This window comes from Heptranchias perlo, chromosome 32, assembly GCF_035084215.1.
Source record: "Heptranchias perlo isolate sHepPer1 chromosome 32, sHepPer1.hap1, whole genome shotgun sequence".
Taxonomy (NCBI): domain Eukaryota; kingdom Metazoa; phylum Chordata; class Chondrichthyes; order Hexanchiformes; family Hexanchidae; genus Heptranchias; species Heptranchias perlo.
In genome coordinates, this window is record NC_090356.1 from 6277732 (window position 1) to 6290258 (window position 12527).

Consider the following 12527-nt stretch of genomic DNA (forward strand, 5'->3'; position numbering starts at 1 on the left):
CTTTATTTTACTAGGAGGTGGGAGGACTATCCCAGGAAAGTTGAACATGAAGTGAGAGAAAGGACCGGCTGGCTCCTGATGCAACAGCAGTCTGACAAGGCCTGATATGCAGCTCAATTGCAGAATGACCTAGATTTGCAATAACTGCCAAAGTCAGCTTATGCCCTTTGAATTCCCTGAATCAACCTGTGCCCCCGGGCAGAGGGAGGCGAGATTGTATTTGATCAAATCCTGGATCCACGCTTGCTCCCAGGTGAGATAGAAGGTTAGTGGTGAGATTAAAAGATTGGTTTACGCATAGGCAGGGCATGGCAGCACTTAACTGAAATTAAACATCAGTTTCATTTACAGATCTGTGAGTAAAGAAACAGAATGAACGCAAAAAAAAACACACACACACACAATTATTCCAGCTGATCTCCCTTGGCACTGCTCGTGGTCAGTCTGGGATCTGGAGTACGATTGTGATACTCAGCTGCTAAATTGGAGCGGAGTTTAACCTGGCCTGTCCCTTTAAGACCACAGCTCAGGTACTCCCTATGGGGAAGTGGCCATTGGATGCTGAAGGAAGTTCTTGTGGATTCCTGCCAACTCCCCGTTCCAGCCCCTGGGGAGAGCGCAAGTGATCATTGTCAGTGAAAAAACACCGGGAAATAACTGGCTTACCTGCTCTTTATGTAATACTTTGGAATGGTACTTGAACCCATGATCTTCTGACTCAGAGGTTAGAATGCTACCACTTAGCCAAGGCTGAAAAGGCCATGAAAAGCCTTGGCCTGACAGTTCTGCTGAAGGTTTACTCCCAAAACATTAACTCTTTATAGATGCTGTGTATTTTTAGCATTTTCTGTTTATAATTAGGACCTTTCGGGTTTGATGGCTGAGTTACACAGGCTGAATGTATCCAGAGTTTCATCCGTTCTGCTTCGAGATTTTTAAAATGAATAAATAGGTCCAAGCTTTGATTGTGTGATAAGAACATAAGAAATAGGAGCAGGAGTAGGCCATACGGCCTCTCGAGCCTGCTCCGCCATTCAATAAGATCATGGCTGATCTTCCACCTCAACTTCACTTTCCCACCCGATCCCCATATTCCTTGATTCCCTTAAAGTCCAAAAATCTATCGATCTCAGTCTTGAATATACTCAATGACTGAGCATTCACAGTCCTCTGGGATAGAGAATCCCAAAGATTCACAACCCTATGAGTGAAGAAATTTCTCCTCATCTCAGTCCTAAATGGCCGACCCCTTATCCCGAGACTATGCCCCCTAATTCTGGACAGGGGTAACAGCCTCTCAGCATCTACCCTGTCAATCCCTCTCAGAATCTTTTATGTTTCAATGAGATCACCTCTCATTCTTCTAAACTCCAGAGAGTACAGGCCCATTCTACTCAATCTCTCCTCATAGGACAACCCTCTCATCCCAGGAATCAATCTAGTGAACCTTCATGGCACTGCCTCTAAGGCAGCTATATCCTTCCTTAGATAAGGAGACCAAAACTCTACACAGTACTCCAGGTGTGGTCTCACCAAAGCCTTGTACAACTACAGCAAGACTTCCTTACTCTTGTGCTCTAACCCCCTTGCAATAAAGGCCAACGTACCATTTGCCTTCATAATTGTTTGCTGTACCTGCATGTTAACTTGCTGCGTTTCGTGCACGAGGACATCCAAATCCCTCTGAACACCGACATTTAATAGTTTCTCACCATTTAAAAAATATTCTGTTTTTCTATTCTTCCCACCAAAGTGAATAATCTCACTTTTCCCCACATTATACTCCATCTGCAACCTTCTTGCCCACTCACTTAACCTGTCGATATCCCTTTGCAGACTGTGTCCTCCTCACAGCTTACTTTCCCACCTAGCTTTATATTGTCAGCAAACTTGGATACATTACACTCGGTCCCTTCATCTAAGTCATTAATATAGATTGTAAATAGCTGAGCACCCAGCACTGATCCTTGAGTCACCCCACTAGTTAGTCTGCCAACCTGAAAATGACCTGTTTATTCCTACTCTCTATTTTCTATCCGTTAACCAATCCTCTATCCATGCTAATATATTACCCCCAATACCATGAGCCCTTATCTTGTGTAACAATCTCTTGTGTGGCACTTTATCGAATGCCTTTTGAAAATCCAAATATACTACATCCACTGGTTCCCCTTTATCTACCCTGCTAGTTACAGCCTCAAAAAACTCCAGTAGATTTGTCAAACATGATTTTCCTTTCATAAAACCATGTTGATTCTGCCTAATCATATTATGATTTTCTAAGTGCCCTGATACCACGTCTTTAATAATGGATTCCAGCATTTTCTCGACAACTGAGGTCAGGCGAACTGGCCTATAGTTCCCTGTTTTCTCTCTCCCTCCTTTCTTGAATAGCGATGTTACATTTGCTACCTTACAATCCACTGGGACTGTTCTAAAATCTAGGGAATTTTGGAAGATCACAACCAATGCATCCACTATCCTTGCAACCACCTCTTTTAGAACCCTAGGATGTAGGCCATCAGGTCCAGGGGATTTGTCGGCTTTTAGTCCCATTAATTTCTCCAGTACTTTTTCTTTACTAATATTAATTACTTTAAGTTCCTCACTCTCATTAGTCCCTTGGTTCCCCACTATTTCTGGTATTTTTTTTATCTTCTACTGTGAAGACAGATACAAAATATTTGTTTAACATCTCTGCCATTTCCTTATTCCCCATTATAATTTCTCCTGTCTCAGCCTCTGAGGGACCCTTACTATGACAGTACTAGTTAACTCATTACACGAGACAAGATCTAAAACAGCCTGTTCCCTGGTTGGTTCCACGATGTATTGTTCTAGCAAATTGTCTCGAATGCATTCCACAAACTCGTCCTCCAAACTACTTTTGCCAATTTGCTTTGCCCAGTCTATAAGAAGATTAAAGTCCTCCACGATTATTGCATTACCTTTGTCACAAGCTTCTTTTATTTCTTGATTAATACTCTGTCCAACAGTATAACTACAGTTAGGGGGCCGATAAACTACTTCCACCAGTGTTTTCTGCCCCTTGTTATTTCTTAACTCCACCCAGACTGATTCTACTTCCTGATCTTCCGATGCAAGATCCTTTCTCACCCTGTCCTTATGTCATCCTTTATTATCAGGGCTACTCCCCCTCCCTCCTTTTCCATTTTGTCTCTCTTTTCGAAAAGTCAAGTACCCTGGAATATTTAGTTCCCAACCTTGGTCACTTACACCCATGTCTCAGTAATGGCTACTGGATCAAACCCATTTATCTCTATTAGTGCCATTAATTCATCAACCCTGTTATGAATGCTTCGTGCATTCAGATAAAGCACCTTTAATTTGAACTTTTTACTATTTTTCCTGATTTGACCTTATTCACTGATGCACTATTACTGTTGAACTCTCTGTCCCTTCCCGTCACACTCTGCTTATCTTTACCCAAATCGCTACACTGCTCTACAGCCTTGACTTTTCTCTTTAGATTTATAAATTTCCCCTCATCTGAACCCTCCCCTACCCTTTTTAGTTCTATCTACAGCCCTAGTTATTCGATTTGCCAGGACATTGGTCCCAGCCAGGTTTAAGTGGAGCCCGTCCCAATGGAACAGCTCCCTCTTTCCCCAGTACTGATGCCAGTGCCCATGAATTGAAACCCGTCTCCCACACCACTCTTTGAGCCACGCATTTAACTCTCTGAGCCACGCATTTAACTCTCTGATCTGTTTGTCCCGATGCCAATTTGCATGTGGCTCAGGTAGTAATCCAGAGATTATTACCTTTGAGGTTCTGCTTATTAATTTGGTCCCTAGCTCCTCAACCTCCCTCAGCAGAACCTCATTCCTAGTTCTAACCTATGTCATTGGTTCCTACATGGACCACGACAACTGGATCCTCCCCCTCATGCTCCAAGCTCTTTTCCAGCCGCGAGGAGACACCTTTAACCCTGGCACCGGGCAGGCAACACAGCCTTCGGGACCCCAGGTCGCAGCTGCAGAGAACAGTATCTATCCCCGACTATACTATCCTCTACCACATTCCTTTTTACTCCCCCCACTTGAATCGCCTTGGTCAATTTGCCCATCCTCCCTATAGTCATTGTTCTCATCCATACAGGTAGCAAGTACCTCGTACCTGTTGGACAAGGGCAAAGGTTGAGGCTCCTCCATCACTGCATCCTGGGTCCCCGTACCTGCCTGTCTCGCAGTCACATCCTCCTGTCCCTGACCACTGACCAAACTTAAACTACTACCTAACCTAAGGGGTGTGACTGACTCCTGGATCAAAGTGTTCAGATAACTCGCCCCCTCCCTGATTCATCACAATATCTGCAGCTTGGACTCCAGCTCAACAACTCTGAGCCGTAGTTCCTCGAGTTGCAGACAATTACCGCAGATGTGGTCGCTCAAGATCTCACTGATCTCCGCAAACTCCCACACGCTGCAGTTATGACACACCACCTGCCCTGCCATCCCTATCTAACTTTGTTTTATATATTAATTAAAGTTTTTATTCACTTGATATTTTTAGTTTTATTAACTAATTAGTTTATCTAGTTTAAGTTATTGATTTATAGTTTCCCAGCTCTTAGTTTAAACCACTGCCCTCGCTTACAGGGCAAAAAAAACTTACCAACCAGTCACCAACCGGTGTCCTGTGACATCATTCCGTGATTATTTTTTTTCTCTCTCTGCTCCTTTATACCAGGCCGCTGGGGGGGGGGGGGGGGGGGGGAGTTCCCGCACTCTCTCCCCCTCCCCCTCCCCCCGCTGCTCCTTTAGACCGGACAACGGGGGGGGAATTCCTGCACACACACTCACTCTCTCTCTCTCTCTGCCACCCTCCCCCCACTCCCTCTCTCCGCTCAGCTCATTGCATCATTGATAACCTCATCCCAACCTATCATTCTGCACAAGGGCATCGAGAAACATTTCACCACTGCTATTAGCTCCGTCACTGTGCCACCGGCACCAGCTATCTCAGTCGTCCTGGCTTGGACCATCTGCCGGCCAATGCCCTCCCTCCGTGGCTTGGACCATCTGCCGGCCAATGCCCTCCCTCCGTGGCTTGGACCATCTGCCGGCCAATCCCCATCCTCCGTCTGGATTTTAATTTGACAAGCCTTGGTTTGATTGTAAATGACTCCCAGTCCAAACAAAACCAGGTGTCTTCACAGGAACTGGATTGCCACCGGTCCAAATACCAATGGGAGTGGGATTCTGGCTCCTGATGAAAACTCATTAAAAACCTTCACCCCCACATCACAGAGTGGGAGAAACACACTTCTGTTTGCAAACCAGACTTTTAGTTCATACTTTAAAGTTTTCAGAAAGCCTTGACAATGTAAAACAGCAATACCAGAGTCAATAATTTTTTTTAAAAACATCTTTGAAAAAAGAATTTTGCAGTTAAAAACAGAACACACACATGTATAGAGATACATTGAAGTTACAACATGGAAACAGGCCATTCGGCCCAACAAGTCCAGGCAGCATTTGCCCTCCACATGGGCAAATAGTCCGAAGCGCATTTACTCACCCTGTTCCATATCCCTTTAACCCCTCTTCCGTCATCCACCGATCCAATTTATTCTTGAATTTTGAGATTTGTTTCTGCCTCAACCACCAATTCTGGAAGTGAATTCCACAGCCTCACAACTCTCTGTAAAGTTTCTGCTGCTCTCAGTTCTAAATATCTTCACATTTACTCTTGGATCTCCCTCCCCCATTCTCTCCACCTCCTTTAAGATGCTGCTTAAAACCCATCTATTTGACCAAGCTTTTAGTCACCTGTCCTAATATCCCCATATGCGACTTGGTGTCAATTTTTGAACATTAAAAAGGTGCTATATAAATGCATGTTGTTGTTATCTATGGCCCCTCTTAGGTTGCCCACATCTCCCCAGAACCAATGCTATCAAGGCATCAGAACAGAGACACTGCAATTTCCAAACACAATCCATGTCAGTCTTTTAAAAAAAATCCAACAGGAGAAGCAGGAAATGACACCACAAAAAGATGTGCAGTTTTGCTCCTGGTGACCCGGGTCACCTGCCCTCCCATCGTGTTACAGAACCGTCCAAACCCACTCCCCTCGACCGCCACTGTTACAAAAAGAAATGTTTCCCCCTCAAACTTCTGGCAACTTTCCTAAAACTTTTTGCAACTTTGAACCAATTGTGTCAGTACAATTGCACTTCCGTTTAGATTCATCCCACACTCAGCTCAAACGTAAAATGAAAAGTTGTTTTACCTTCAAACTATGAAATTAAAGGTTATTTTTGTTGCAGTTTCAGTGTTGATGAAATGATCCGATTCCCGACACGGCGGCTGAAACTGACGACAAGTGAGAGTCCGGTTAAAGGGGCCGGGGCTGAGTTCCCAGCCTCTTACCTGAGCTTCATGGGAATGCCCGAATTTCGCCCCCTCTCTGTCCCGGGACGGGGTCCAGTATTCGCGGGAAGTGGATAGTCTCCCCGGATAGTAGCTGGTGTTTGACGCAATCTGATCTCCGCAGAAAAACTTCCGCAACTCTGCAGCTGTCACTCAGCCTGACGTCACGCCAGGTGTGTGACTGGAAAGGTAACCCAGCCTACCTGTAGCATTGCATAAACCAGCAGCTCCCAGCCCAGCCTACCTGTAGCATTGCATACACTAGCAGCTCCCAGCCCAGCCTACCTGTAGCATTACATAAACCAGCAGCTCCCAGCCCAGCCTACCTGTAGCATTACATAAACCAGCAGCTCCCAGCCCAGCCTACCTGTAGTATTACATAAACCAGCAGCTCCCAGCCCAGCCTACCTGTAGCATTACATAAACCAGCAGCTCCCAGCCCAGCCTACCTGTAGTATTACATAAACCAGCAGCTCCCAGCCCAGCCTACCTGTAGCATTACATAAACCAGCAGCTCCCAGCCCAGCCTACCTGTAGCATTACATAAACCAGCAGCTCCCAGCCCAGCCTACCTGTAGCATTACATAAACCAGCAGCTCCCAGCCCAGCCTACCTGTAGTATTACATAAACCAGCAGCTCCCAGCCCAGCCTACCTGTAGCATTACATAAACCAGCAGCTCCCAGCCCAGCCTACCTGTAGTATTACATAAACCAGCAGCTCCCAGCCCAGCCTACCTGTAGCATTACATAAACCAGCAGCTCCCAGCCCAGCCTACCTGTAGCATTACGTAAACCAGCAGCTCCCAGCCCAGCCTACCTGTAGCATTACATAAACCAGCAGCTCCCAGCCCAGCCTACCTGTAGTATTACATAAACCAGCAGCTCCCAGCCCAGCCTACCTGTAGCATTACATAAACCAGCAGCTCCCAGCCCAGCCTACCTGTAGCATTACATAAACCAGCAGCTCCCAGCCCAGCCTACCTGTAGCATTACATAAACCAGCAGCTCCCAGCCCAGCCTACCTGTAGTATTACATAAACCAGCAGCTCCCAGCCCAGCCTACCTGTAGCATTACATAAACCAGCAGCTCCCAGCCCAGCCTACCTGTAGCAGTGTGTAAACCAGCAGCTCCCAGCCCAGCCTACCTGTAGCATTGCATAAACCAGCAGCTCCCAGCCCAGCCTACCTGTAGCATTACGTAAACCAGCAGCTCCCAGCCCAGCCTACCTGTAGCATTGCATAAACCAGCAGCTCCCAGCCCAGCCTACCTGTAGCATTGCATAAACCAGCAGCTCCCAGCCCAGCCTACCTGTCGCATTGCATAAACCAGCAGCTCCCAGCCCAGCCTACCTGTAGCATTGCATAAACCAGCAGCTCCCAGCTCAACCTATCCGTGGTATTGCATAAACCAGCAGCTCCCAGCTCAACCTACCTGTAGCATTACATAAACCAGCAGCTCCCAGCCAAGCCTACCTGTAGCATTGCATACACCAGCAGCTCCCAGCTCAACCTACCTGTAGCATTACATAAACCAGCAGCTCCCAGCCAAGCCTACCTGTAGCATTGCATAAACCAGCAGCTCCCAGCTCAACCTACCTGTAGCATTGCATAAACCAGCAGCTTCCAGCTCAACCCAGTCTACCTGTAGCACTGCATAAACCAGCAGCTTCCAGCTCAACCCAGCCTACCTGTAGCACTGCATAAACCAGCAGCTCCCAACCCAGTCTGCCTGTTGCACTGAAGGAACCTGTAGCTCCTAGCAGGAAATGCTTGTTCCATCACCCAACTGAAGCTCATGGACCAAGAACAAACTAATCAGTTGAACCCTTCAACTCCCATTGCTGTCAGTGCAGTTTCAGGTCCAGCCAAGACACCCAAATGTTTTATTTAAATTCATTCATGGGATGTGGGCATCGCTGGCAAGGCCAGCATTTATTGTCCATCCCTTGTTGCCCTTGAGAAGGTGGTGATGAGCCGCCTTCTTGAACTATTGCAGTCCGTGTGGTGAAGGTTCTCCCACAGTGCTGTTAGGTAGGGAGTTCCAGGATTTTGACCCAGCCATGATGAAGGAACGGCGATATATTTCCAAGTCAGGATGGTGGGTGACTTGGAGGGGAACATGCAGGTTGTGTTGTTCCCATGCGTCTGCTTTCCTTGTCCTTCTAGGTGGTAGAGGTCAAGGGTTTGGGAGGTGTTGTCGCAGATGCCTTTTGGAGTTGCTGCAGTTCATCCTGTAGATGGTACACACTGCAGCCACCATGTAACAGTGAATCTTTCCTGCACACATTAAAAAGGGCCAAGCAGCTCTTGAGCACCAACAACAATAACAACAACTTGCATTTATATAGCGCCTTTAACGTAGTAAAACGTCCCAAGGCGCTTCACAGGAGCGATTTTCAAACAAAATTTGACACCGGGCCACATAAAGAGACATTAGGATAGGAACTTGGTTAAAGAGGTAGGTTTTAAGGAGCATCTTAAAGGGGGTGAGAGAGGTAGAGTGCTGGAGAGGTTTAGGGAGGGAATTCCACAGCTGAGGGCCTAGGCAGCTGAAGGCACGGCCGCCAATGATGCAGTGATTAAAATTGGGGATGCACAAGTGGCCAGAATTGGAGGAGCGCAGAGATCTCGGAGGATTGTAGGGCTGGAGGAGGTTACAGAGATAGGGAGGGGTGAGGCCATGGAGGGATTTGAAAACAAGGATGAGAATTTTAAAATCGAGGTGTTCCCGGACTGGGAGCCAGTGTAGGTCAGCGAGTACAGGGGTGATGGGTGAATGGGACTTGGTGTGAGTTAGGATACGGGCAGCAGAGTTTTGGATGAGCTCAAGTTTATGGAGGGTGGAGGATGGGAGGCCGGCCAGGAGAGCATTGGGATAGTCCAGTCTAGAGATAACAAAGGTACGGATGAGAGTTTCATCAGCAGATGGGCTGAAGCAGGCGCGGAAATGGGCGATGTAACGGAGGTGGAAGTAGGCGGTCTTGGTGATGGAGTGGATATGTGGTCAGAAGCTCATCTCAGGGTCAGATAGGACGCCAAGGTTGCAAACGGTCTGGTTCAGCCTCAGGCAGTGGCCAGGGAGAGGGATGGAGTCGGTGGTTAGGAAACGGAGTTTGTGGCTGGGACCAAAGACAACGGCTTTGGTCTTCCCAATATTTAGTTGCAGGAAATTTTTGCTCATCCAGTATCGGACAAGCAGTGTGACAAATGAGAGACACTGGAGGGGTTGAGGGAAGTGGTGGTGAGGTAGAGCTGAGTGTCGTCAGCGCACATGTGAAACCTGACATGTTTTCGGATGATGTCGCCGAGGGGCAGCATGTAGATGATAATGAGGAGGTAGGCCAAGGATAGAACCTTGTGCAACTCTGATTGAGTCGCCCCTGTTGCACTGCAGGTCTCTGTTTTACTATCGCTGTCCCAGTCTCCATATGCCAATGTAAAACAGCCTTTACATATCAGCAATGTATGAGGCTACATAACCTTGCTCTATGTAGAATCTGTCTGTGCCAGGACTCCATGAATGGGGCTGCCTCCAGGTATAAGAACCTGTCTAACCAGCTGCTCACTGTCGCACTCGTCAGACTGCCCTGTTTTATCTGGTGGGCATAGTGCCATTCTGCAGGCCACTCTCAGCACAGTAAGGGATAAACCACACCTTTAGTTAGCTTTTCTTCACAAGTACTTAAAAACTTGAATTTATATAGCGCCTTTCACATCCTCAGGACATCCCAAAGCGCTCCACAGCCGAAGAATTGTTTTTTGAAGTGTAATCACTTTTTATGTAGCAGCCAGTTTGTACATGGCAAGGTGCCACAAACAGAAATGAGATAAATGACCAGGCAAATCTGTTTTAAAATGTTGAGCCAGGACACTGGGGAGAACTCCCCTGCTCTTCTTCAAATAGTACCATTGGATCTTTTACATCCAGGGCAGACGGGGTCTTAGTTTAACGTCTCAGTTGAAAGACAACACCTCTGACAGTGCAGCACTCCCTCAGTACTGCCCTGGAGTCACAGCCTGGATTATGTGCTCAAGTCTCTGGGGTGGAATTTAAACCCACAAACTTCTGACTCAGAGGCGGGAGTTAACACTGAGCCAAGGCTGACACCTTATACTGTTGAATAAATAGGAACTCCATGAAGTTACAAAACAAATACAGCACTGAGAGTTTTAACCCTTACCCTGCTGAATAAAGAGGAATTCCCTACAGTCTCCTAGAGGAGCAACTGAATAAAAGTTTGGGAAGTGGAAAAACTTTATGTCCCAGAGTGGATCCATTCTTTTTTCAGTTTTAAACCTTAGGCACAACACAATATAATTTGGCAGAAAGTGGAACACAAGAGTTCATCATCAACAAAAGCAAATTATAGAATCTGCTCCCTGGGAAAATATTGCACCACCCATGGTTTTTTCTGCAATGTAACCTGTGCAAGTCTGTACCAGTGAGATGTCTCATGTTGGTCCTCTGTGTGTGTGCGCGTGTGTGTGTGTGTGTGTGTGTGTGTGTGCGTGCGCGTGCATAGTGCACACTATGGCGGCCCCTCCTGCTGTAGTAAGGAAAAACAGTTTCCCATTAAACCACAGATTTCAAGTTATGTTTTATTTTAGTTTATCCCCAGACCTTTTCTTGACAATTTTCTCCCCTCCTCTTTGAAGACTCTTACTTATTGGGGCATTGCACATCCTCCAACACCTCATCCATGTGTGAGTCTAGACTGGGAGTGTCTGCTGGCTATTTAACCATGTGGGCATCGTGTATGAACCTAACCTTGTCTTCACCTGATGTCCCTACATGAGCACTTGCAGCAGGGGATGCTGGATAGCGAGCCACTAAGTCTGAGAATCAAACCGGGCACTTTCTTGTCCGTATTGACTCAGTGACTCAATGCCTTAACCAGCTTAACCAGAGGCTGCTGGAACTTTCTTATTCGATTGAGAGATGAAGGAGCTAAGGTCCAAAGTGCAAGTTGAAAAGATTAGGGAAGAAAATGAAGTAAATCAGGAACTGATGGTTAGGCGACTCCAAGTTTGTAGGTTTTAGGGAGAAAGGAAGATTGAAGCAGATGTGGAATTCCACACTTTGGAAGGCCTGGGAAAGAGTGAGTTAGAGTAGGAGACGGTGTGATGAGTCTTGACGAGACGGTGACGATGCTGTGAGAATGGTACGGTGTATAAGTCGATATATTTACAACTTAGGAAGAACAAAATTAAAAAGTTTAATGGAGCTCTAACCATGGTAGTATTGCTAAAATAGAAAGAGATAAGAAACATTGCGAGAGAGAGGTTTGGATGTTGGACCAGAGAGAGGATCATCTATCAGAGGACTCGTTTTGTTTCTTGTCAAGGATGTGAGAGGTGTTGGAAGAGCCTCTCCAGATGTGTTCAAGCTCTTGGTATTTGAAGAGTTAGGAGCTGTTCAGGAAATGATTTTAGTACAAAAGAGAAGACTGAGCATCTTGACACGGTGGGGTTATGGACCTAAGCTTTGAGCAATTGGAACCGTTAAACAAGAATAAGCTCTAGTGACAGCACTTTTAATGTAGTAAACATCCCAAGGCACTTCACATTGATAGAACAGACTAACAGCTGTAGTAGGAAAAGAATTCGGGGAGGTGATGGAAAACATAGTCGATGAGGTAGGTTCTGAGAAGGTTTTAGAAGGTGAGGAGAGAGGTAGCAAAACAGAGGGGTTTCAAGAGGTTCAGAGAGTAGGGTCCAGTGTGTTGAATGCTCTAGCATTTTGGTGGAGTGGGGGGAATTAAATTAAATGCAAATCCACAACCCGCAGTGTGTACAGCACTGTGTAGGGATGTGTGGACTAGTCCTGGTGGAGGTCAACCAACATCTCAGCCTTAAACCCAGCTATGAACTATGGGTTGCCAACTCTGGTTGGACGTTTTCCTGGAGGTTTTATCACATGATCTTCTGCCTCCAATCACCCAATATTTTTATAACTAATAAACGAAAGCAGTCAAAGAAAACGCACAATTTTTTTAACGGCCCTATGATTTTCCTCCTGGGTTTGCTCGCAGTAGTGAGATTAATCTTTGTTTCCTGGAGACTCCAGGACAATCCTGGAGGGTTGGCAACCCTACCTGAACTGTTCACGCTGCTGAGCTAAGGCCCTT

The 12527-nt window shown here is 46.4% G+C and overlaps 1 protein-coding gene across 2 annotated transcripts in view; it reads right to left on the minus strand.

Annotated features, from left to right (window-relative positions):
* Positions 1-6516, minus strand: part of arhgef16 (Rho guanine nucleotide exchange factor (GEF) 16) — a 39903-nt gene extending 33387 nt beyond the window's left edge. The window contains exon 1 of one of the 2 annotated variants that reach the window (XM_067970069.1): positions 6399-6516. The gene's annotated coding sequence lies outside the window, so the exon portion shown is untranslated. Of the gene's footprint in view, positions 1-6258 lie in introns of both variants that reach the window. The other variant, XM_067970070.1, reaches the window with a different exon arrangement.
* Between the last annotated feature and the right edge of the window lie 6011 nt (positions 6517-12527).